Source organism: Mesocricetus auratus, unplaced genomic scaffold (assembly GCF_017639785.1).
Source record: "Mesocricetus auratus isolate SY011 unplaced genomic scaffold, BCM_Maur_2.0 Super-Scaffold_100010, whole genome shotgun sequence".
NCBI lineage: Eukaryota > Metazoa > Chordata > Mammalia > Rodentia > Cricetidae > Mesocricetus > Mesocricetus auratus.
The window spans coordinates 44,370,977-44,396,179 of record NW_024429194.1 but is presented as its reverse complement, the minus strand read 5'-3'; positions in this window follow the sequence as shown (position 1 = coordinate 44,396,179).

Sequence of the window (25,203 nt, the reverse complement as noted above, 5' to 3'; positions counted from 1 at the left end):
GTCTGGTTGAAAGTGCAACAACTGGGGGGAGGGAAAGCAGAAGCGATCATCTGGCATCCTTTAGATCATACCATATATGGAGATGACTACTACATTTGCATTTCTGAACCGCTGGCTCCAAACCGGAACAAGCAGTGTCTCCAAGGGAGTCAGGAGTTCTTGTTGTTTTAGGGAACTCATCGGGTTGCTTGTGTTGTAGAGTTTATGGTGCTGAGGTCAGTCAATGAATTGGAATTGGAATGGAGAGCCTCACATGCAGGTCTCCGCTTCTCTCCATTCAGCTTTTCCCCCTTCCACCCTTTTCTTCATCCTCTTTTTCTCTGCTTGCTTCCACATCTGTTGGAACTATTTTCAGAATTCATTGTTAGGGCCAAGTCATTTTGACATAACTGACTCATGTGACTGGTTAAATTAATCACGGCTTAGAATCAGTCATTATGGTACCAGGTTGAAGCTATCATAACGGAAATGTGTCTTTTGAACGAATTCTCCTCCCCTCATTCTCAGCTTAACATCTCATTTGCATTTTAAATGAGAGCTCTCTGAAGCTGTCTTTGCGACCTTGTTCACAATCCTAGTTTAATTAACGACCTTCTTCGCTGAGCTGAACGGGTTGGACTATTTCCTCTGTTTTGGAAGAGATATAGAATGGCGAGATGTGATTCAGGATGAGCATAAGCTTTGGCAGGATGTGCCTGTTTTACAGTGAATGAGATGATTATAATGATCATGTGGACTTGCAAGCTGTTCAGAGGTCCTCAGAGGAGCTACGTGCAATACAGCTTAGGCGTCAAACTGTCTCAGAGCACAGTCCTTTGGTCACACACTAGAAATGGAATATGATGTGCTTGATTGTGTTTGTATTTTCAATCTCTCCTCCCCCCCGTGTGTGTGTGTGTGTGTTCATGTGGGCTCATGTGTGGAAGGCAAGGACAATGTTGGGTGTCCTTGTCTTCCATATTGTTTAGAGACAATCTCTGGGTTCTTCCATCTCTGCCTCTCTTCTTACCATAGGAACACTGGGATTACAGATGCATGCTACAGCATCCGTCCTTGTGTGGGTTCTGGGGATTTGAACTCAGGTCCTCATGCTTGAGTTGCAGGCTGTTTGCCCACTGAGCCATCTCCCAAGCCTTGTTCAACTTCAAATGCCTAGCAAGTTTTTATTAAATATAGAACTGGGAGCTGGAGAGATGGCTTAGCAGCTAAGAGCACTGGCTGCTCAAGTCCCAGCACCCATGTGGCAGCTCACAATTGTCTGTAACTCCAGTTCTAGAGGATCCAACACCCTCTTCTGACCTCCTTGAACATTGCTCGAATATAGTGCCCAGACATGCCTGTAGGCAAAACACCTATCCCCCCCCACATTTAAAAAAAATCAAATATAGAACTAATGAGAAGGGATTTTTCTTATCAATATCCTTCATCTATCTGCCATTGATGTGTAAAGTGTGACTTAAGAGATACACCAAGGTCCTTTGCCACCTGTCCCTCAGTTTTTGCCATTCCAGTTTGGTACAGGACCCAGAATCCTCATCGTGACAACTACCTAGTAATGTACGTCTCTAGAAAGGACAAGGGCACTTCATTAGTGCTTTTTTCCAGGTACCCGCTATTGTTTATCTGCCCAATACAATGGTTGACTCTGGATGCTACTCTCATTTTACTACCCACCCTTCCTTATATATAACACGAGGTGGTGTCTCTGTGGGTGATGATTTAGTGGTTGAAGCAGGGTTTAGTGGTTCTCTGCACATGCACTCTATGCAGACAAGGGACTGCAGGTACTTATATTATAGGTCCCCTTGAAGAACTCACTTCGCCATCTCCAGACTTCCCATCGGTTCCTGTGGTAGCACTCTTAATTTGGTAGATCTGTGAATGACACCTCATGTGCTTCGATTCACTGCTACCTCTGCTTCAGTGGAATCAGGCTTTCACAGATAGTCTGTCTTCACAGAAATCAAGTAGATTCAAGTTAGATTAGAATTACAAGGCTGTCTGCTGGTATAAACAGGCTCCCTGTGAGAGGGACACCTCGTCCTAGGCTGAAACCTTAGTGTTAGGCCGTGAGAGGCACACTCTAATATCTCTAACTACCTTGGAACACAGGGCATGGCTAGAAATTATGCTAATAGCTTGACTGTGACTTCTCTCAGGATGAAAGCAGGAGATACAATGGTTGACATAGTGAGCAGGGCATGCGATCACTCATGGGGCACGTGACACTCATGGGGCATGCGACATGATGTCATCATACCACTCTGGGCTGCCTGGCTGGAGCGCCCATGTAGATAGCACCATTTGAAATGGTCCCACGATTGCTGATGTGTGTCCGTGTTGTTATGTGCTGTTTCCTATTACCTATGCTGCCAAAACTTCATTCCCTAAATTGGATGGGTCCTAGTGAGTCTGAATCCTTTTTAGTACCTACTAGCTGCCACTCAGTAAGGCAAATGCTTTGGGTCCCTGCAACAAAAAGTGCTGGTCAGATTTAAAGTGGCTTCACTATAAAGACTATGTTCAACCTAAAAGGCTTGTTACTAAGGTGGAAGCGAGTAACTCTGACCAGAGAGTTCTCAGGTAGATATGGGGTGGGTACAAGACTTGGCAGAATAGTAGAGGGAGATATTTTCATTTATTATTATTATTAATGTAAGCATGTGCATATGTGTGTATGTTTGTGTGTAGGAGCCCATGCCATACTACATGTCTGGAGGTTAGAGGAGAACTTTCCATAGCCGACTTTCTCCTTCCACTGTGGGATTCTGGGATCAAACTTAGGCTGTCTGACTTAGTGCGTCTACCAGTGTCTCACCAGATTGCAATCTACTTTTATTTCTCTGTGGAGTAGAAAAAAGGATTTTTTTCTAGGGCAGAAATAAATGCAGAAGTCAGTCATTGAAAAGGCAACTACAATCTTAAAAGCATAATCTTCCTGAGTTCTTTTGTAGACCTCATCTAACCCGATTGTCCTTCTGAAAAGTCACAGATCCATAAAGCGTGTGCCCTGGAAGCGGGGTCTGCCTAGCACTGCCCTTGTACTCCATTTGTTCCTCACTGGGACTCATTAATTCCATCCCCAAAGGGAACTTGACTCTTTAAGACAGGGAACTGAAGAAAAATAGTTTTCTTACCAATTTTCAAAATTTAGCAGAAGGTCAAGATTCAAGGGACGAGAGACCTAATTTGTCACTAGTTTTATGTGGTTGACTCTGCTTACCCCCTACTCTTGTTGCTTTCCTAAGCTGACAATGACTAATGTTATCTTTGGAAGACCACAGGGGAGCAGGGTTCCAGGATAAATCTCTGTGTGTGTGTGTGTGTGTGTGTGTGTGTGTGTTTGTGTATGCATGTATACATGTATGCATGTATATATGCATGTATGCATGTATGTATGATATCTATATCTGTCTATGTCTAAATATGTGAGGTAAGTCCTTAGCAGAGCCTGACACATAGCATGGTGTGTTAGCTACTGTCAATAACTATTACTATTAGTCTTCTAATTAATAAGTCTTATTCCTTCTCAGCCTTTGGAAACATCAGGAAATGCTGAGCCAAAAGAAGAGACCTCAAATTGTCTTGTGTCATGTAGATGCACAGGGCTCCTAGTTGTCCCTGATGCTGTTTAGTGGCAAGGCCAAGGGTCTGGTGGCTGGCTGTGTGTTAGCACAGGAGGCCACTGTAGCTCTCTTGCTGCTTCTTCAGCACCTTCAGTCAGTTCTGCCACAGTGAACCCACAGTTCATAGGTACAACTTCTGTCATGGCTGCCGCTTGAAGGCACTGATCTTAATACTGTCTTTGCCATTTCTGTTGAGATAGCAAAGCAAGACTCGCCAGCATCCCAAGCCTGCCATATTGTCGACTAAAATTCTCTTATAATTTCTGTTTTTAATGTTTCCTCAACAGGATCATTACAAGATTTGAAAATATTTTTATTAAAAAAATTCCCATACAATATATTTTGATTATATTCTTTCCCCTCTCCTGACTCCTCTGAGACCCTCCCTACCTCTCTATCTACCCAACTTCATGGTCTCTCTCTCTCCCTCACAGACAAAAGCCCCTCAAAAACAAAGGTCAAAACAAACAAAAAAGAAAAAAAGGAAGTAACAAAACAAAAAAGCACTCACGAAAACATGGAGTCTGTTATGTATTGACCGACTACTCCTTGGCGTGGGGCCTGCCATGGAGTGTGGTTGACATTCCATTGGGGGAGAAAACCTGATTTTTTTTCCTCAGCAGGTATCAGTTGTAAGCAGCTTCTTGGTTAGAGGTGGGGCTCTGTGTCTACTTTCCCATCTCTATGCTGGGATTTTGTTTGCTTTGAACGTGTGCACCTGTTACAGTCTCTGTGAGTTCAGACGAGCATCACTCCTGTTGTGTCGGAAGATGCTGTTTCCCTGGGGTCATCTACCACCTCTGGCTCTTACAGTCTTTCTGCTTCTTCTGAATAGATTCAGGATGTTTGTTTTTGTTTGTCTGTACATCACACCTCATGAATTCTGGTCAAGTGCTCTACCACTGAGCAATATCTCTCAGCACATAACTTTTATTCTCAAAGAACTAGAAACATGAAACTTTGGGTTTGGATGAGAAGATTTGTGTGTGTGGTGTGTGTGTGTGTGTGTGTGTGTGTGTGTGTGTGTGTGTGTGTGTGTGTGTGTGACATCATGAGGGGCCATACTTCCAATTGATACCCAAACCACAGATGAATCTTCCTGGAAATAGAAAAGTGCTGGTGGTATTTTATGGGATGCTGTTTCTTCTATCATTGTGTGAATTAGACCACTTCATCTTGGGGAATATCCTGACTGCATTTGCAGCCTGCTTACAATTGCAATGGGAAAGATGATGGGGAATGGAATCTAACAGTTCTGTTGAATTTGAACAAAGTGATGCATCGTGACAGATGATTGCACAATGGAGACTGGCAGAAGCCCATCAGGACATTTTTCAGAAAATGAGGTTTGTGAGATAAAATGTAGAAGAGTAAAACAGAGAAATTATACGTAGGTTTTTAGGAGTACAGAACATCCCTATGCATTAACAGTAAATCAAAATCCAAGGGAGAGGCTGGAGGGATGGCTCCATGGATAAAGCATTTGCTGTGGAAGCATGAAGGCTTGAGTTTGTATCTCCAGAACTTTCATCAGAGCCAGACATGGTGGTGCACATCTGTAATCCCAGTATGCAGCAGCAAACAACAAAAGACAGTCTCAAACACGGAAGATGTCGAGCACAGGTACCTGAGTTATCCTTTGACCTCCATATGTGCACCTCACTAGGCTCTCTCTCTGTCTCTCTCTGTCTCTCTGTCTCTGTCTCTCTCTCTCTCACACACACACTTAGAATTAGACATTTAGAATGCTCTTCAAGAATTATTCAATGAGAGAATTATTTCCCCCAAACAATGACACTTTATTCACTAATAGGATTCATTCATTCATTATTCATTAATAAGATAGAGGCGACATTGATACAGATATGCAGGAATGATGAGGTAGCCCTGTGTACTAAACCAGGAGTTGGTTCTGTATTTGAAGTCTGCACTTCCCAAGCCCACTACTGCTTTGCCCTATTCTGTTTTGTGTCAGGTATTTAGCAACTTGAAGATATAATATTTATGAGAGCATCACCCGAGGAAACCAGTTCAGACAGACATGCGAGGTGCATGGCACGTGTGCTACCATTTATTCTGATGAATTTTCATTGCTGCCCCACCCTCAAAACAGTCTCAATATTTTTAGCTGCTGGCAAGTTTCCACAAATATGAAGGGTAAGCCAAATTAGGCAAAATGACATACAATAAACTGCCTCCTCCCCTTCCAATCCCTCCTCCTCCTTGATTATTACCCTCTTCGGCTGAGTAAATTGTTGCTGTGGTAGATAATTAGAGTTAATATAACCAACCATCAGAGTTTAAGTCAATATACTTTGTGTATTTGGATTTCAAAGGCAATTCTTAATGACTTTAACATAGATGTTTGTGTTCTAGTTAGTAATAAATAGATAATTTAAGACAATGTGTAAAGATTACCTTTCTTACTCAATGAGAGGGGTTCTAGTACAACAACTGCTATTTTTAGGCCTGAAAATAGTCTTGAGGGAAATTTAGTCTAAAGCGATATGAACTATCAAAAAAGGCATTAGAGCTGTCTAGAATGTGGGCAAATCAGCATGACAATTGGACGGAGAAAAGCAAGTCTGGCCCATTTTTGCAATCTGAAACGAAGTAAGAAAAATGTTTTATTTTACAGAATGAAAGCTTAGATGTAAAAATCTGGGCATTCCAAGACTTCCTCTTACATGAGCATCCATGTGTGTGATACTTCTGCATCATGCAGCAAGAAGTAAACAGAAAATCGGCTTCTTGGGCCCTTCGTTGCTATAGCAACCCTCCAGGCAAACAGAGTGCGAAGTGTGTGTTTCCTTTTAAGTGAGATGTAGAGGGACAGTCCCCATAGGTATCCCTCAGCGTTGCCATTTGTTCACTGTGATTTTTAAGGCCTTTATTGGCATTGCTTCTTTCCTGATGGCTGGGTGACCAGCATTCCCCTTTACTTTTCAGCAGGCCCTTATCGTCGGCACTTGGACCACTGTAACCCCATGTAGCTAGATCTGGATAGGAAGACAGGTGCATCTTTCCAAATACAGAATACAGGTCTCAGTATTTCAGTGTGTGTGTGTGTGTGTGTGTGTGTGTGTGTGTGTGTAAAAAGGCCCCGAATTCAGTTTCATACACCCTGGTAAAGGTGTAAATTTGAGAATGTCTTTTCAAAGTTGTACTAGTTATCTTCTAAATGGTAGCTCATTATGGATCTATTTTCTAGTTTGAGATGAGGCATCAATCTTAAAAAGTTTGTCCAATCTAATATGTGTGAAATAATACCATATTGTGTTTTCCAACAGTATTTCTTTTTCTTTTTGGTTTTTCGAGACAGAGTTTCTCTGTATTGCTTTGGAGGTTGTCCTGGAACTCACTCTGTAGACCAGGCTGGGCTTGAACTTACAGAGATCCACCTGTCTCTGCCTCCCGAGTGCTGGGATTAAAGGCGTGCGCCACAACCGCCCGGCCAACAGTATTTCTTTAATTATTATTAAGTCATAATTAAATGGATTTGGACCTCTAGTTTTCCTACACACACACACACACACACACACACATGCACGCACACACTTACTTCATATGTAAAATTCTATTTGGAGATATGGGCATATTTCTAAGAATGCCACGTAAATTAGGGAAATCAGCCTTTGGTCATACATGCCGAGAGTACTTTCTCCAGGGAACTGCTTACTTGCTGCATTTTTGTGTCTTATAATCTTTTATAACAATGCTTAACATTTTCTTTCTGTAATTACTCGGATATATTGATGGCTTTTCTTCAAGTTCAGATGCTTGCAATGGTGCAAAGTGTATGTGATATCAGTCAGTCTTGCATGAAAGATTTGGAGACGGCGGAGGATCGTGGACTCAACTGGTGGTAATTGCAGGGAAAGAGCTAGAAAAATGAAGAAAAGTTAGGAAGCTTTTAAGAAAGCTGGGTGGTTGAGTCTCTTGGGAAATATAAGGGCTCTGGAATTAATCTTTGTGAGCTCCAGTTTCAGGAGTAGTATTTGCAAATGACTTGGAGGAATAGGGGCAGTGTGATGGTTAATACTGTCAATGTGGTAACATTGAGATCACCTAGGAGACAGGCTTGTAGGCATGCCTATGATGAATTGCCTAGATAAAGTTAATTGAAATGGGAAGATCTACTTTAAAGGATGATACCATTCAATGGGCAGAGGTTCTGGACTGTGTAACAAGGAGAAACTGAGCTGATTCCTAACAGTTTTCTCTCTGTTTCCTGCCTGCAGATGCAATGTCACCTGCCCCTTTAAGCTCCCGCTGCCATGACTTCCCCACCATGAGGGACTGTACCCTCAAATTGTGAGCCCGAATAAGCTCTTTCCCCATAAAGTTGCTTTTGCAAGGTGTTTTTTATGGTAGCAAGAAAAATAACTAAGATGGACCGTTCATTGAGCATCCAGTGACACAGTGTCTTTTTGTAAACCCAGAACCATAGTAATGAAAGCAACAATCAAACACGGTGATTGTGGAGTATAGAGCTGCAACAGATACCAGAGACTAGACAGTCATGCTTACTGATTAGCTCTGTAGTATGGAAGAAGTCAGTTCTCATTTTCATATCTGTCTGCCTTGGCTTCTACACTTAAAAAAGGGGAGACAGGAGTTCAGTTCAGTGTTTAGCTGTGGGTGTCTGCCTCTGCTTCCATTAGCCACTGGATGAAGGCTCTAGGATGGCCTCACCCTCCCTGCAGAGTGGAGTGGGGATTGGGTGGGGTGTTGGGAGAGTTGGTGGGGGGGAGAGGGTGGGGAAGAAGGGGAGGGAGAAGGAACAGGGATTGACATGTGAAGTAAGCTTGTTTCTAATTTAAATAAAAAAAAGTAGGAGACAATCTTCATTTCTATTTCAGAGACAAGGCAGTCTGCAGAAAGGACATAGAATGTTACTAGTAAAGACTAGGCTAAAATGCAGTAGTTATTAATCTTTGTTTTTGTGCCGTACCAGGTGCTTTTAAAATTCTCATCTCCCATGAATCTTTAGGAATCCTTGCCCCTTTCAGTAGGCCTCCACCTATTGCTAAAATGCTCATGGTTGGGCCTTAATTGTTGGGCTGACTTAAGTCTGTCCTTCCATATTCTGGCTCTTTCTTATTCATTGCTAAGCTAATAATATTTGATGTTAGTAATAGGCATTGATAGCCTCATGTTATCCCTCCAAGATGACATTCGCATTTTAACAGGAGTTCTCAAGGCCTTGACTCGAAGGAGTGAGTAATGTGGTTATTTTGGGTCTCCTGGCAGAGGGAGGTAGGTCTTAGGCAGGGAGAGATTTTCTAAACACTAAATTTACGCCAAGCCAGCAGCTGTCCACTCTGCTTACTCAGGGTATGATGTGGGAGTTATATTGGTGATAAGGGAGTAATTTAAATCAATTAACTAATAATTTTGTCACCAGGAACTATATTAGGTAGAGTAGGAAGGACTATGAAGATTAATAATCTTTGTTTCAAGAAATCTATAATCAAGTTGAAGAAATTAAAGTGTGATAAATGAAAAGGCAGTCTCATTTGCTACCATCAGGATAGACCTGAGAATATTGCCTACCTGTCAATATCTTGTGTGAGGCTCTGAGGGCTAAGTGGAAATTGGAGGGAGATTACTTGGAAATATGCTCTTATGATTGCAAATGAGAGCAAATGGTCAGGCACGGAGCAAACTCTAAGTCAGAACATAGCCAAAAAGGACAACACTGCATGCTTAGGCATCAGATGGAGGGTACATGTGCAGAACTGAGGGTCTGCATAAAGAATTGAGAGTCCAAGAGGCTGGAGTCCTGATGGGGGGAAGGGCAGGTCTAGGTGGGGATGATGTGACCCGGTGGAGGGAGCTTTCGCATGAATTCTTGTGTGGCATTGTCCTGATGAGATTTGGAGAGCTTCTTAAAGGGAACCAGCTGTGATGAACAAACATCTGTGAGACCTACAACCTCATTTGTAAAGCAAGGAAGGACACAGTGCATCACTGCTCAAGTACCGCCAAATTCTAGATGTCTTCAAAAAACTGTGTGTATGCGTGTGTTCAAGTGCATATACTGTGCTTATGTGTAGAGCACAGAGGTCAACCACCTCTGGTGTTATTTCTCAGAAACTCCATCCACCTTGCTTTGATGCAGGGTCTCTTATTAGTCTGTGCTTGACCAAGTTAGATAGGCTTGCTGGCCACCAGGCTCCAGGAATCCTACTGTCTCTACTTGTAAAAGGCTGGTATTATAGGCACACAGCATCACATCCAGCTTTTCAAATGTGGGTTCTGGGGTTTGAACTCAAGGCTCTTATGCTTTTGTGACAAGCTGTTTGCCAGCTGAGTCATCATCTCTAGTCTCTAGTTGTCTTTGCATCAATTATGTTAGACTGGAGAAGGAGGATGGGATGAATCATATTCGAGTGAGTCTTATAGGGCCTTGGTTTGTGGTTTGGTTTCCCAAACTATCACCCAGCAGGGTTCTTCCATTTACTTGCTGTGAAACATTTTGCTAGTCTTCTACTGTCATGTGAGTCTGTTCAGAAAATGAAAATTCATTATTTCCCTCAAGCTGAAGTAGTCTTATTTCTATACGGCAGAAGAAATAAAACCCATTTAACACAGTTCAGTGCTTCTAAATATTGTTGTTTTGATCTTTGGTTTATTTATTTGTTTGTTTTTGAGACGGAGCTCACTACATAGCCTTGGCTATCCTGGAACTCACCATGTAGACCAGGCTTCTCTGGAACTCACAGAGATCCACTTGCCTCTGCCTCTGGAGTGCTGGAACTAAAGGCGTGCACCACCACACCCGGCCTGATCGGTGTGGTGCGTTGGATTTTACTCCTCTTCTTGTTCCGTTTCAAGATGAGATCTCAAGGCCTTCATTCACAGGACCTGACAGCTCAGAGAGAATCAACATCCCTGAGCTCACAGCATCTTCTGGTTCCTTGGAGATTTCAGTGAGCACCTGATTGATGTCAGGTCTAAAGGCCTTCAGGACAGAAGCTCCTGCCTGCTGTGATTTCTGTTTGCTCTCTCTGGCTTAGTCAGACCTGTTGACTTTTCTTGTATGGATGGGCTCAATTCCAATCCTGTGGAAACTTCTTGAGGAAAGATTAGTTTCTCAATTGGCTCTGATCCAAGAAGTCCACCCCTGAAGTATCTGGGCCTTTGGCTAGCACTTTCTCTTCTAACCCCCGTGAGGCCTTCAACTCTAATGGACTCTTCTCCAGGTCACTTGTCCTAAGCCATGTTTATTATGTGGTTTGCTTTGAGAGGACTTGTCTCTAGTGGGTGGTAGGCAGCCAATTAGGGGATGATGCTGTCTCAGATGATCAACACAAAGAGTAACAGAGGCCCTTGATTTATCCACGTGTTATTAAGCTCTCTTAGCTTCTTAGCCCATTCAGTGACTGCATATTGAGAATCTCCCATTGAGACCTTTGCTCGATGATGGTGACATAATGGTGACTAGGACAGAAACTTCTCAGCTCCTGCAGTTTATAGATTAATGGAAGGAACACAATAAAGAGATCAGTGAAATGAGTAGATGTGCTGTGGGTTAAATATGTTTCCAAAAATTTCATGTGTTGGAAATTGTCTTTAAGTTCATATCTATTGTACTTGGAGGTAAGACCTTTGGGGTGATTGAGCTTAAAACAGTCATAAATGCTGATCCTCGTGATGGTACTAAATGACTTTCTAAGAATAGACAAACTCCCTGTTTCTTATATGCGCCTTCCTGGAATTCTGCCGGAAAGATGATCTTCCCCTGCAAAGTGCTGGAGCCTGGGAGGGTGGGCAGTGGCTGGGAGGATCGTGGATCAAATCTACACCATCCTGTGTGATGGTCATCCTTTGGGTTAAGTGGTTCTTTTTATGGAGTTAGTTCACACCAGGTTTCCATTGTAGTAGTTCTGCTACAAACTTTCCCCTTTACATATTTTTGTATTTTACTGTGTCCAGGAAGTTTGGTATATTATATATTTTCACTCGCTTCTAGGTATTTGTAATATATTTCCTATTGTGTTTTCTCCTTGGATGCACAGGTTAAGTGTTCTGTCTTGTTTTTTCATTTCTAAAAATTGATGAATTTTCCATTTCTTTGGGTTCCTGATTTCTAACTTTGCCTCAGTGTAGTAGAGAAGATACTAAGTATGATTTTTGTCTTTTAAAATCTCTTGAGAATTTGTGGTGGCCTCACATGCGGTCTATCTCGGGTAATGCCTCATATTGCGATTCTGTTTTAGCTACAGATGTCTGTTAGATCTGGTTAATGACTTGCGTTGCTCGTCTGCTTCTCTATTTCCTCGCTTATCTTCGTCTGGCTTTCTGTTCATTACTGTGTAGGCTCCTGCAGTCTCCAACTGATACTGTGCAGCTATCTCTGTCTTCCACTCTGTCACCACCTCGGCTTGATTACGGTCTGATCAACAAATAAAAATTTTATAAACTTATGCCGTACAACAGGATATTCACACACACACACAGCCACATTTTCTTTATCCATTTATCTGCTAAGCGACACCAGAGTTGTTTCCATATCTTGGTTATTATGAATGATGAATGCTGCCGTGGACATAGCAGTGCAGATAACTTGTGAGGTGTGGCTTTCATTTCCTTTGGATTTATACCCAGAAATGGGATTGCTAGAGCACAGGCTACTTGTATCACATTTCCTGAGGAGTCATCACGCTGTTTTCCATAAGCCGACACTAATTTACATTTTTATCAACTGCAGACAAGGGTTCTATTCTCTCCACATCCTCATCGCCACTATTTTTGTTGTCATTTTTATAACAGCCATTTTCGAAGGTATGAGATGATATCTTCAGTTTAATACAATTCCTCTGATGATTTATGGTGCTGAATACTATTTTTCATATACCTGCTGGCAATTTGTGTGTCTTCTGCTGAAATGTTTCTTGCCTGTTTTCAAATAGGGGTATTTGTTTTCTTGGTTTTGAGTTGAATTCTTTGGATATCTTGGATACGAATACCTACCTTATCAGGTACATTGTAAAGATTTTCTCACATTCTATATGTTGTCACTTTATTTCATTGATTGTATCATGTACTGTGCAGAAGCTTTTAAAGGAAGATGTAATAAAATCTGTATTTTTTATTTTGTTGAATGTCATTTTAGTGTCATGCCCAAACAAAATCACTGTGTGGACCAAGATCAAAAATCTTTCTCCAGGAACCCTTATATGATGTCAGCAGGAAAGCAAATAATCCCAGTAACTGTGGGAATCAGGATTCTCAAGGGATTAGAAATAGAACTACCATATGGCTAAGCTATTATCCTGCTCTTGAGTATATACCTGGAGAACTCAGTGCGTAAGATAGGGACCTGCTGTAGTTAGGTGTCATTGTCAACTTGACACAGCCTGGAGTCATCTAAGATAAAAGCTTCCACTGAGGAATTACTGAGGTTAGATAGACCTGTGGGTACATCTGGGATGGGGGGGCATTGTCTTGATCATTAACTGATACAGGAGGGTCCAGCCCATGGTAAGCAACCCATCCTCAGCAGGTGGTTCTGAACAGTGTAAGGAGGCAAGCTAAGCATAAGCCGGTGAGTGAGTCAGCCAGCAACCCTCCACGGTCCCTGCTTAAGTTCTGTCCCTGACTCTGCTCAACGATGGACTGTGACTTGGAAATGGGAGTTAAATGAATTCTTTCCCTCCCTGAAGTTGCTTGTTTTATCACAGCAGCAGAAAGGAAGCAAGAACGCCTGCACACATATTTATCGTGGCACTATTCTTAGTTGAAAAACGATGGACGCAGCCTAGGTGCCCATTAACGGTGGATAAAGGAAATGTGGTGCATACACACAATGGAGTTTTATTAGGCCACACAGAAGAATGAAATTATGCTATTTTCAGGAAAATAGGTGCAGCTGGAGATCATCATATTAAACGAAATAAGCCCATTCAGGAAGAAAAATGCCATGCTTTTATACATAGAATCTAAAAAGAGCAGATATGAAAGAAGGGGGCGATTTGGGAAGACTGTTAGACCAAGGGTAGGGGGGGAGTGGGGACAAGAGAGCGGGAGTAACGGGGGACATAAACATGCTGAGTATATTATATACACATGGGAAAATACGATGAAATCTGCTGTGTTGTATAATTAATACATGCTAATAGAAAGCTCCTATTTGAATAGCACAAACAATTTCCCATCCCCCCCCCCCCCCCCGGCCCCAGTGGCATTTCTGTCTCACATCTTACATTTGATGTTTTAATGCATTCTTTTAGGTTGATTTTCCTACCTGGTGTTAAGAACATTTCATTCTTCTACATACAGATGTACCGTTTTCCCCATATCACCGTTGAAGATCCTTTCTGGGATGGTTGGTTTTAGTGCCTACTTGCCACAAATTATGTCACTGAAAAATTGACCAGATTACTCAATTGATATGGGAAGACCCACTCCAAATGTGAGTGGCGCTATCTTGTAGCAGCCCAGATGGAAAATGATTTGTGGGGCTGGGAGGCCAGCATGGAACTGATCCAGACCCCCTGAATGTGGGTGTCAGTGAGGAGGCCTGGACAGTCTATGGGGCCCTGGGTAGTGGATCAGTATTTATCCCTGGCATTGGAATGAACTTTGGGTGCCCATCCCACAACGAGGGATGCTCTCTCAGACTGGACTCTTGGGGGAGGGCCTAGGCCTTGTCCTGAACGAAATGACAGACTCTGGATATCCCCTATAGGGAAGGGTGTGGGGATAGAGTGGGAGGCTGGAGGGCCTGGTGGGGAGTGCAGGAGGACAGGAAGGAGAGGGAGCTGGGATTGACATGTGAAGCAAGCTTGTTTCTGATTAAAAACATGTAACAAATAATAACTGGCATTTCTAGGCTTTCACTACTGACTCAGGGATCAGTGGCTCTCCAGGTTTTGGTGCCAGATGGGAACTGTCGAGGTTCCTAGCCTTGTGGGCCCAGCGACTACTTGATTGTCAGTCTTACCAATGTGAGACAGCCCCTGTGAGACCCAGCAACTACCGGGTTCTCAGCCTCTTAGGCGCGAATCAACTTGTGACTATTTTAATGGTAAGCTGGATTAGTAAATAGTACACACACACACACACACACACACACACACACACACACACACACAGACTATATGATATATATTTTATTCTATCTGTTCTGTTACATTAGAGAACCCTGACTAATAACCTCCCCTTTTCCAATTGTTTATTCCTGGCACTCTTCATCAAAGATCCTCTACCTACAGATGCAAAAATTTATTTCTGTGTTCTCTATTCTTATGCATATCTGGGTTTTGTTTAGCTAGCACCATGTTGTTTTAATTACTATCTTGTAGTATATTTGAAATTAGGTAGTAAATTTCTAGTTTTTTTCCTATTTCTTTCCCTCATTTCTTTGTCTGTCTGTCTGTCTGTCTGTCTGTCCGTCCGTCCATCTGTATTGATTTCTTTTGTGCTGGGGATTGGACCAAGGGCTTCCTGAATGCCAGACAAGTGTTCTACCCTGTTCCTCTCCATTTTATCTATTTTTAATTATATTTTTATTTAATTTTTTGTATAGATGTGTACTTGTGTGTGGGGTGCTGAAATTCAAAGACTTATGAGGCAAGCTTTTCAGGCAGCTGAAGGGAGCTGGAGACAGCCTGGACAGGTGGTGTTTAAGAGTCCTGGTTGCTATGGTCTCACATTCTTTCAGGAACAGTGAGAAGGTTTGGCTAGGCTAGGTTTGCGGCATTTAAAAGGTAGAATTAGACAGTGTCATCACTTGGTTATTCTCCCTTAAACCTACGTGAGCAACAAGCTTCCAATGCTTGCCTCCATGGCTTTGCTGAATTGGACCCCAAAGTTAAGATTTTCCCATCAGAATAGCTGTCAAAATGGTAAGAGGGTCCCTTGTAAGACCTCCTGCCAAGTCTCATTAATCTAGATTGCTGAACTACCTCCATATCCTCAATCAGAAATTCTGAGGTATCCCTGATAGTGGAAACTTGGTTAACTTCCAGGAGAAGCAAGACTCAAGAAGAGCCGTTGCCTTGATCCTGCCTGTCCGTAAGCAACCATATTTAGCAATGAGATCCCGGGAGTTTGCTGGTTATCTCTGGGCAACACAGCTGTAGTGCCTGCTCCTTGATTCTGCATGTGTGCCTAGAGATGAACCACCTGTCTCTATATCTATATTTTCTTCCCGAAGAGCTGAGTGATTGCCTATAACAGCTGTGGATATTTCTGTTTTATTTTTAAAAGCCCTAAGCAACCAAGTGAAAAGTGAAGCCGATTATGTCATTGAGTCCCTTAATATGTATGAACAGGGAAGCAGAAAACTGAATTAGCCATACCAAACGCAAGACTTGCATTAACCACTGGATTTTACCAGGGAAATCTATGAATAAAGAGGCACAGTGTTTGCATTTTGGAGGGAAGATGGTTTTAATTTTCTTTATATTAATTCAGGTAAATTATCTTTACACAGAGGCTCTTTAAAACCTGAAAATAAGCGAGTTTATTGTCATAAGATGGTAAAGACGTGTGGAGGACATGCTACCTACAAATCTGGAAAACAATCCGGGTTCCATTCCAGCGTCTCCCACACATTTGTTTGTTCTTAACGGTTTAATGTCACTTCCTTTCTTTCTTTGAATTCCATAGATGTTCTGTGTTAGTGGAAAAAGTTCTGTGTCTGCTCTGAATTTTATTTGTAGCATCAAAGCATTAAGTTAGGCATCTAGACAGCCAGAGCCAGATTCCTGGCTCCTGTGTCAGATGCCACAGGGTCTTTGGCTGGTGACTGTCATTGAAGAGTGGTTAGGTCAGTGTGAGAAGGTAGGCTCATTTAGTATCGGGTTTGAAATAGCAAGTCTTCTGGATTCCAAATACATCTTGGTGGTGGTGGTAGTGGGGTGATGTTTCAGTTTATAGGAAAAGTCATAAGACGATGCCAAAAAATGATCACAAAATTTAGGACATCTGTCTTTCTCATTTTACTTCTTATTTTACAGAGAATCTAGTTTATCTCAGTTATACTTTTCTATCATTCGTTGTGGAAATGACACATTGTTTAAAGTGTTTGAAAAGACTGGGGCCAGTGAGGTGGTTCAGCCCTCGTCCCCAAAGCTGATGGCCTGTGTTCAATCTCTGGGATCCACAGGGTGGAAGGAGAAAACTGACTCTCACATTGAACTCTGAATTCACCCCAACACACTCAAAATTAAAACATGATCATATAATAAAAATAAAACCTTTGAAAATAGGAAAAAAACTAAGAAAATACATCACTCGAGGGCAATGTTTTAAAATATTTCTATTAATTCTGTGAGAATTTCATACAACATGTTTTGACAATACTCTCCCGATCTCAGATCTACTCCTACCTCAACCTCCGTTCCTACCCAATGTCATGCTCTCTGTCTCTAACTTGTTGATTCCAGTCTGCGTTGGGTATGAAACCTGCCCTGGAGTGTGGTTGCTATGCTAGAGGCTACATCATTAAAGAAAACTGACCCTCCCTCCCCTAGCAGCTATCAAATGCCAGTAACTTCCTGGCTAGGGGTGAGACCTCCTCAACTCCATGTTGGGATTTTGTTTGGCTTGTGAATGCTGTCCTAATCACTGTGAGTTCATAAGTGCAACTTCCCTGTCATATCCAGAAAACACTCTTTCTTTGGAGCCAGCCACCACCTCTGACTCTTGTAATCTTTCTGTCCCCCATTTCCTTGAAAGTCCTGAGCCTTGAGGGGAGGAGTGTAATATAGATGTTCCATTTAGCAATGAGCATTCTGATATCTCTTATTATCTGCACATTGTCCAGTTATGGGTTTCTGTGTTAAATTTCCATCTATCGAAACATGAAGCTTCTTAGATGAGGGGGTGAGTGAACACTTACTGATCAATGGATATAATACAAAGATATAAGGATTCATTTTACTGATATGTTTATTTAGCAGAATAATGCTAATAGGTTATCCTTTAGGGTCTATGACATATCTTGTCACACATTTTTGCCTCATTAACAGTGCCAGATATGGGCTCCGTCTCATGGAGTGGACCTTAAATCCAAGCAGAAAGTGACTGGTTACTCCCATTATGTTTGTACCAATAATGCACCAGTGACATATTTTGCCAGGTAGATCATTTACTGTAGCTTGAAGGGTTTACAGCTTGGTGAGACTGATGATTACTACTGAATCTTCCAAGTCAGTACCCGCTGGATTTCTTCATGCTTATGAATCAAGTGTACCACATACTTCTTCAGCAATAAGGTCTTACCATCTAGTTCTAGAGGGTCACCAACGACATTGGCTGTAGCCTATAATGTTTGGGGGAATATAGGACCTCATTGGCTACCAAGTAAAAAAAACTAACCCATTCCTAGTACTTGGAGTTTTATTTATAGTTGAGTATTGCCCCCTCCCATTATAAGGTGATTTCATTTAAACTCTTTTGATATATTTATATGTTTTTAGGAAGGTTCTGCAATAGTAGATTTTCTTATGTCTTTTTCAAAAAGGCCTTTGGTGCTAGTTATCCCTCTCCACATTCCCTCCCCTAGCTTCCCTCCCATCGTCCACCCCACGTCATCCTTTCTATTCCTTTATTCCCCCATCTCTATAGCCTTATAATTCTATCTACCCTTTCTTGAAAGATTCTATCCTCCTAGTACTGTCTTCATTGTGTTCTGTAGATTTTGGTATGTTTTTCTATTTTGAGACAGGGTTTCTCTGTGAATCTCTGACTGTCGTGGAACTCACTGTATAGACCAGGCAGCTGGCCTCCAACTCATAAAAATCCGCCTTCCCCTGTCTCTTAAGTGCTAGGATTAAAGGCGTGTGCCATCATCACATGGTGGTATTTTGTGTTTTATTTTCATTCAATTCTAGGAATTTAAATTTTTCTTTCTTGATTTATCTCTTGTTCCAGTTTTCATTCAGTAGTGTGTTTAGTTTCCTTGAGTTTGTGTACTTTCTGGTGTTTCTATTGTTGCTGTTCAGCTTTATTTCTTTGTGGTTGTGTAGGTCTCAGGGTGTTACTTCAATTTTCCTGTATTTATTGAGACATTCTTTGTGTCCTAATATGTGGTCCATGGGTTAATGGGAAGAAAGAGTATTCTTTAACATTTGGGTGGAATGTTCTGTGAATGTCTGCTAGAGTCATTTGATTTATAATGTCATCCATTTTTAAAATTTTTATTTATGTGCATTGATGTTTTTCCTGCATGTATGAGGATGTCAGATAGTCTAGAATGGGAGTTACAGATAGTTGTGAGCTGCCATGTGAGTGCTGGGAATGGAACTTGGGTCCTCTGGAAGAACAGCCAATGCTCTCAACTGCTGAACCATCCCTCCCAGTCCCAATAATTTATGATGTCATTTAAATCAAAAGTGTCTCTGTTTAGATTTCATGTGGATGACCTGTTAATTGGTAAGAAGTCACCAACTATCACTATGTTGGAGTCAATCTGTGATAACAGTATTTCTTTTATAAAATTGGGAAGGGAGATTTTCTTTTTTAATCTCTTTCTCAGTCTGACCTGGAACATGCTCTGAAGCCCAGGCTGGCCTAAGTTCCTGCCTCTGCCTCCTACCCGCATAAAGTAGGCTCAAAACCATCTGTGACTTTAGCCCTAATAGATCTGGCTTCCAAGGGTACCTGCACACACAAGACATCCACACACACACAGACACACACAGATACACAGACACAGACACACACAGACATACAAACACAGACACACACATACACACACACACACGACACACATCCACAGACACACAGACACACACAGACACATACACAGACACACAGACACACACAGACACACAGACACACACATGACACACAGAAACATACACACACAGACACACAGACACACATGTCTCTTGAGAGTAAATAAAGTACTGATTCTATCAGAAGTCTCAACTTGGCAATAATCACAATGATAATGAACACTAATGACTGCTAAAGTCAGTGGGTGAGTGGAACTTTTTGTTGAATCAAGTTATAATTCTGTATGTTTATTCATTGGGAAAGGGGAAATCATGGCTGAAGATTTAGGAATCTCACTGTCTTGATGACAAAGGACTTTTGCAGATGCAAGATGCTCCCTCTATCCTTGCCCTGTGGTTTCAAATGTTAAGGCCGATATTGTCAGACACTGCACTAAAGAGGAAATGAGATTTTGTGCTCTTAGACTGAGGTTTTTGGAGGAGAAGGGGCAGGACCCCAGCTGGTCTGGAAATAGCTGAGAGAGAAAGGGGTTAGGCTTTATTTGCTTGTTTTTGAGATAGGCTTGGCTAGTTTGGGACTTGTTATGTAGATCACACTGGCCGCAAACAGGCAGTGATTCTCCTGAGTGGGGGATTTGCAGGAGTTCACCACCAGACTTGACTGGGCTCCAGCTTTTACTGTCCTTAAAGGGTGGGACTTGGATGAGGTTTCCAACTGTGGGACAGGCCTTGTGTAACTTGAACTTCCAACCAGCACTCAAGAAAAGAACAACCAGGTTTTCTTATTAGCTCGAATGTGTGGCAGAGGAGGCAGAAAAAAGAGTAGGAGGGATGGAGAGCTCTCCTGTGTTAGCAGTTACTTTAACAAAACAAAACAAACCAATGAACTAAGGGTAGCCACCATTAGCTGCCGTGCTCCATCCCACAATGGCAACAGAAGAATATAACATCTGTGAGAGTCCAGCAGAAAATACATTACCTGGGTCTGATTATGAGAGTCATCAAACAAATCCGCTCTGTAGGCAAGAGCTGTTTAACTCAGCAGGCCCCAGGCTGTGTGTGTTTAGAAAGGCTGCTGCCAAGGCTGCCTCTTGGTTAGCAGCTGGGAAGTTGGTTACAGGGAAACTCTTGCCATAAAAACTGACATAAAAACTGAGTGCCTTATTGTGCTTAGACAATGTCTCTAAGGAATGTAGCCTATGCTGAATACCTGCTTTCTTTTCGGGAGCCTGGAATTTTGGCCCTCATTAGACAAAGTGCCTTGCCACCTCCAGTGAAAACCTTGCACGGGCTTTGGTCTGTAGTAAGCTTTCCCGGATGGTGGCCTTTCACAGATATTCTTAAAATTCAATGCTGGGGGACTTAGGCATGTCGGGTGGACTCCACTAGAGAGGGCTCTTGGGAGAGTGCACCTGAGGCTCCCTGGAGCTTACCCATCATGCTCTGCCCTTTCACTGATTTTGCTTTGTTTTTTCCTCTGGCTGCAATGAACTTAGTCAAGAATATGACTATCCACAGGACCAGAAGAATCTTCCCAGCAAATCATCAAATCTAAGAATGGCCTTGGGGACTCTGACACCCCACCGTGAAACACATTCTCTAAAACTGATTGTCCCATAATCTTCAAAGGTTAAGGACATGAAAGTCAGAGAATCTGACAACTGGGGACAATGAGTAATTTTGAGCTGGATGGGTCCTTCACTTTTGAAAAGGCTTTTAATGGGACAATTGGCCAACCTTGAATGTAGTCTCTGATGATGGATTTAAAGGAGTTCTTTGTTTCTTGCAACTTTTTGATATATCTATATCTGTCTGTCTGTCTATCTATCTACCTATCTATCTACCTATCTATCTTAATCCTTCTGGGATCAAAGACAGGGCCTCCCATATGCTAGGCAAGTGCTCTACCTCTGAGCTATATTCTCAGACAAAAGCACAGTTTTAATTGATAGCATAATCACTACTGCATAGTGATTTGTCATAGTTTCCTTAGCTCAGTGCTCGAGACCCTGCTGTACATGAGAACCCTTGGGTAGTGTTAAATACCATATGTGTCCGGGTTCTACTTCCCGTGAGGTTTATTTTCTGTTCTTCACAGATTTTTGTCATGAAGCTAAAAAGGAGACCCATTAGGTAAGAAAATGATGGCAGTGACCAATCCCAGCGTGTTATTTAGGCTGTTTCTATTCTATCTGTAAGATTCCAGTAAAAATCTTTATGTGCAAACCTTTCTCCTTATTTTACAACTAAGCTCTAACATGATTTTTAAAACAGGACCCTAGTGGTATTTTTTCCAAATTTGTTTTCAAAGACAAGTTTTCCAGAATCTATTTTTCTGTATACCTAGGCAGCATTCAAGTCTTTGAAACATTTTTATTAAGAAGACAGGCAAAAGGCATTGCCTTGCTTTAATTAGCATTTGAAAAAAATCTCACTGCAGAGTGAAGGAGTTCCAGTATTGAGAAATAATCTCTAGGCTGATGGTCTTAGATAACTGCATCATTTGCCTTCGAGTTTTGGTAATTTTCTCTAAGAGAAAGAACTTTTTCTTGGGGAGATGTTGCTGCCACAAGAAAAGCTGCCAAGTTAAAGGCTTGTTCTGTCGCTGGCCTACTAGGCCAGGGGAGGAAGGGAATACTGCAAGCATTGGAGAAGGGGCTGACAGTTTTGTAAAGTGACTGGAGGTTTTGGGCAGGGAGACGATTTATTTTGTTCTTAGTCATAGCACTGACTAAACACCCTCTTTCAAGGACTGCATCAGAGCCAACGACAGACACTAGAGTTATTTGTCTCCTTGGTCATAAGGACATTTGGAGAATCAGATACGACTAAATAAAAACCGGTTCGAACAATCAGTCTGCGTAAGAAGCATAGGGTGAATTGACAAAGACAGATATCAGTAAGAACACAGTACTGTCTACTATTGAGAAAATATTCCGGGCCAACTCCAGCCACGATTGCTTTGGTATTCAAAGTGTTTATAGCACTCAAGAGCTCTTGTCATAAGATGTTATTACAGAGATAATATAAAAAAAGAAAACAAACAAAAACAAAAAGTATCCAAAGACGATGGAGAAATCTAGCCATCGAAAACTTATTAGCCCCACCGGGGTTAGTGGAAAGCTTCTACCACACGGGGGCGCTCCCATCTCACTTCAGCTGTTACCCCACCCACTAATAGGTTGCCCTCTGATGGTAGACTGGTCAAGTCTAAGACTACAGCTTGGGCCTGGAACTTTCTCTGTGCTACAGGAAAGATTAGCCATGGTTCCTGGTTTCTTTTTAGCTGATGTGTTGTGGGTTTCTCTCACTGATTGGTGTTTTAGAAATAGGCATCAAACATGTTCTCTACCTGGAAGGAGTGTTCATCTTCCAACAAGGCCAAGCAGTGAGGGAGCTATGGACCAGGCAAATCCCCCAGATATTGACCCAGAACTGCGGGTTGTATGCTAGGAATTAATTCCAAGGGCAAAGGAGAACTTCTCTCCAAACAGATGATGCTTCTCTGAGATGCTTGTGGATCAGAGATGCTGCTTTTATGGGTAAGAGAATGGCCTCCAGTTTTGTCTTCCTTTTTATCTCCCTTCCCCTCAACCTTCAATGAGATGAAAGCCTGGCATGGAATTTGGAGCACTGCAAGTGTTTCGTTAGTCAGGGCTGTGAAATTTATCACTAAACAGATGGAGAGGGCTAACAAGTCTGTCTCTTTTCTTTCCCTCCTTCTTTCCCTCTGCTCCTCCTCCCTCCCTCTTGTTTACTTATTATTCTTTTCTTTTTAGTTGTGGTCTCATCTAACATATACAGTAATGTTTATTTTCCTTATTGACTATTAATCTTTATATGAGTGATTCTCGACCCTTCCTCCTGCAGGCTACCATCTGCTGCTGGGTACCTTAGACATAAGTAGAATAGTTTTGGTAGTGACTGGACAATACTAGCTACTTAACCCATATGTGCCTAGGCTTCCTTATCTGATGAATGGACATTAATACCTATCTGGCGGAGTAGTTTTAAGGATTACATTTAGGAATGCATTTAAGGTACCTTAACACCTTTATTAACTTACTAATTACTTTGTCAGAGATAATTACTTTATTATACTTTCCACTTAGGGCACACTTTTCCTAATCCTGACAGGTAGTCACTGTTTGATTTCACAGTATCGCTTTAGTGTTGTTTGTGTGATTGGCAATAGCATAGTGAATGATTCCTATTTTGGAACTTCCTCCTTACTTTGCGATGGTGTCTTGAGGCTTTTCTATGCTGACACAAATATGTCTGTTGCAGTATGTACCTTTTAACTGTTACACAGCCTATTACTGCGCATACATAACACTTCCTTAGCTGTCTCCTCATAGATAGAAAATTAAAATGCTGCTAATTTTGTCCATTGTACACTGTGCTGCACAGAATTTTTAAGTACACATCTTCTCATGTGTATGTTCTAGTATTTTTCTTGAGTAGAAATTCATGTGGATGAACTGCCGGGTTTTAGGGAATGGACAATTGCCTGAACCAGCTTATACCTCAAAGTATCCAGTTTCTTAAGACCTTAAAAACAAAACAAAGCAAAAAAATCTCCATAATAAACTCTTGTTGCCAATCTTATGGGGACACAGAGTGTCACATTATTGGTTTAATTTGCATGTCTCTGCCGTTTAATAGTACAGGGCATATTTTCATATCTATTAGTCATTTGCATTGTCCCTTCTGGGACTGTCCATTCATAATTTATGTTTGTACTCTCGTTACATCACTTGTCTCTTGAATCTGTGAGGTTTGCTGCCTATACCCTCTCTTCCAATAGGTTGTGCTCTGTTCTTTCAACACTGTTTCTAGAGTCTTCTGCCATTCAGGTTTAAATGTTTATAATGCCATGTTTATCAGTCTTTTTTTTTCTGCTTTTTGTTTGTGTGTTTTTCATTTTGCTTTAAACATCTAAGAAAAAAAATCTCTTTGCTTCATGGTCCTAAGAATGCTCTTCTATCCCTTCCTTCATCCTTCCCATCTTCCCGAGTATGTATCTTCTTAGGAAAATGCACAGGTTTGTACATACACCAGAATGCTGGGGTTAGCTTTAAAAACAGATTTTTTTCCTCTTTCGATCAAGTGGATCAGAGCATAATGGGAAGTTAGGGAAATGACATCAGTTAGAGAAACAGTGTAAGCCTGCATATTGTGGAGGAGGACTGAGGCTGCATTAGGAACAGGTGAAATTTTGGGGAAAAATGAAACCAACTTGCAAGAGATAGGGATTTCTTAGGGAGGAGGGGGAACGGGTTACGAAGTTGGAATTAGGCTGTGCAGCTGTGGAACATGGTCAGGAAAGCGATGTTTTTTTGTTGGTGTGGATGACATGTTGCTTTTTCCTGCACCACTCAAGACTTGAGAGGCATCACCCACAGTTACTCTGGTTCAGAATGTGTTGATGGGTGGATTCTCAGGCTGGAACAAATGTGGAGGCAGAAGGGAGATAGAATATAGGAAGCATGGTTTCTGTGAGTGAAAATCTGTGAAGTTTGAAAGGGCAGCATTCTTAGCATAGATGACATCACTGGACTTCAAAAGAAAATGGGAGAGAGAGGGGCGGCAGAGGGGGTAGGAAGGGCAGGAAGTTGGACTGATGGGAAACAAAGCCAGGAATTTTAGATGCTTGGAGATGTCTATTAGGAGTTGATCAGAGTCTGGATTCTGAAGTGGGCATGAAGCTCGGTTTGGCATCTGAACACTTAAAGTATGGACACAAATAAAAGCAAATAAAGATGTTTCAAATATGCAGTGTGACCACAGACAGAAACAAAAATACCCAAGAGAGCCCGGAAGACTAGTGAGTTGCTCACTGTAAATCTCTGCATTGTGCAAGAAGAGGCTTCTGTCTATAG